This window comes from Etheostoma spectabile, chromosome 11 (assembly GCF_008692095.1).
Source record: "Etheostoma spectabile isolate EspeVRDwgs_2016 chromosome 11, UIUC_Espe_1.0, whole genome shotgun sequence".
Taxonomy (NCBI): domain Eukaryota; kingdom Metazoa; phylum Chordata; class Actinopteri; order Perciformes; family Percidae; genus Etheostoma; species Etheostoma spectabile.
The window spans coordinates 21,876,687-21,879,082 of NC_045743.1; positions in this window are offsets into that span (position 1 = coordinate 21,876,687).

A 2,396-nucleotide genomic window follows, 5' to 3' on the forward strand; every position below is an offset into this window, starting at 1 on the left:
GGGGGGGGGGGAGGGATGAATAAACATCTCTCAGAGCAGAACCTGGGGGGTGTGAGACGAAGCAGGGAATATTGTTTCTAATGAGCCGGCCGCAGCAATGGCCAAATTGCTCCTGTCATGAAAACTCCATTTTTCATGCTGCTCTACTAATGGCCTGGCTAACTGAAATATAAAGGGAAAAGGAAGTGCTTTCCAATTTGCTTGTCACACTGTTTGCCACAAATCACCTACGGACATCAAGCAGGAGAAAAACACCCGTTTTCCCATTTGCATGTGACGAGACTAACAAAAGACGTTTTCAAGATTGTACGATGACATGTAGAGCTGAACACCGCTTTACAACTCTAAAACTGTGCTGGGTGGCACCATGGTACGTACACACACACACACACACACACACACACACACACACACACCTCAAAGCATGTTTAGCCTTTGCATGCCTGCATACCAGGCTCTGACATAATACATCACTTTCACTTAATTAGCTTTTTACTCATAGCACATGTCACAAAGATAGGGAATGAAGAAATCGCCAAGTTAAACAGCCAAGTAAAAGTGCCAGTTTGGCTGCAGACTAGTTAGCAACCTGGATGATACGTCACATTCTAAAGGAGCACAGTAGGTGGGAGTCTATTGTCACTGATGCACACAATAGCAGAAAGTGAATTTACATAGACAATATGGACTATTACAATTCATGCACCATACTGTAACAGCTGTGTAATCCAATTCTACTATCAGCATCTGTGTAGCTCTCAAACATGTCTGCATTGGGATTTACATTGTGGTTTTCTGTGTAATAAAACTGCCACTCATACTGTAAATAATAATAATAGACTGTTTATGAACCCCTCTTACAAAACAGAAAAACATTTAAAAAACCAGTTTTTAACCACCAGTGTGACTGGTTATGCAAAAGAGAATTTGGATTTCAACAATGGAACCCCAAAATAGCTCCTTAGGCCATATTACGCTATTTGTATTAAAAAACAATGGGGCCTTTCTTGCCCCTGGCGCTGCGCGACACAAAGCCCAACGCACGTGTCTGTGCTCTTTTAGGACCGTCCACGGCCCACGACATTTAAAAAGCAAATGCACCTGCGTCCATGGGCGTGCTGGTCTTACATGAAGGTGTGTTCAGGTGCATTCTGGGCGTATTGCTATCTTGAGGCAGTGGGAAGTGGTCGAGCCATTGACCAACAAAAGCCTGGTCTAAAGTCAATAGAGAAGCATTTCCTTGTTTTAACAGTGGATTAGTTAAATGCGCCTGGACTCGTGCACTGTGCACACACTATGCCTGTTACACACAAAGGGACAAGCAGCAGCACACACACACATGCAGAAGATTACACATACAAATCCTCCATCATATTTGCAAAGGGCCAAGGTACAAACCTGCTTTTAAAGGGAATGGGAGATGACATGTTATTGCATGTTTTGCCTGAAATACACCTATGAATTAATGTAGACACTAAGTACAACCCTTTTGAACCATGCGACTGGCACATGGACCTTTTTTCCACCATGAAAGAGTGGACACGCCCTAAACGCACCTGCTCTAGGTGCTTTACGCCGTGCGCTTAGATCGTTAAAATAGGGCCCTAAAGGTTATTTATATAATGGAAATACGCCCAGATGCAATCAAAGTTAGTGTAAGTTGTATATAATGAGAAAAAAGATAAACTTATTGACAGTTATTGATTATTAGTACGATCGACATTGTGCATGCACTGTTAATATGGCCCCTTAATGAGCAAAAGCCCATTTCTAAACCAATAATTGGATGTTGTACATATACAATGGGAGGAAGCTCAGATAAAACGTTGGTCTGAAGTGCGACAAGGAAGAAAGCCAATCAAAACACAAGGTAAAAAAAAATAACTCGTGCAATATCAGTGAAGCTTTATCATACACAGACTGCACAGCAACTTCAAACTATCTACAACCTCAGTGTTCTGTTCAGCCTGCGTTTTTATAGAGAAGTCAAGTTAAATAAGTTGCTAGCAGTCTTTGTTGACACTGTAACTATGAATGTACGGACAACAATCATGCTTTAAAAATGTGCCCTAAACACAAACCTGTTTCTACTTGCATTGTGTGAAATCTGTCAGGTCTATGTGTGTGTGTGTGTGTTATGTGGTGAATGTGAAGATGAACTACTACCTACTCTTTCAGCTCTAGACACTTAGAAGGAATAAGAGGAGAAATCAGACCAATCACAACAGCTGGTCAGTCGGACGTCATGTTGCCTGAGCTCATTACTATTCATGATCTCGCCCAGTTGTGCTGGGTTAAGAATGCTAATAATAATACATCTTATTTGTAAAGCACTTTACATTCAAACAAATCTCAAAGTGCTATAGATAATATCATAAAAGCAAGGTAAAAAACAT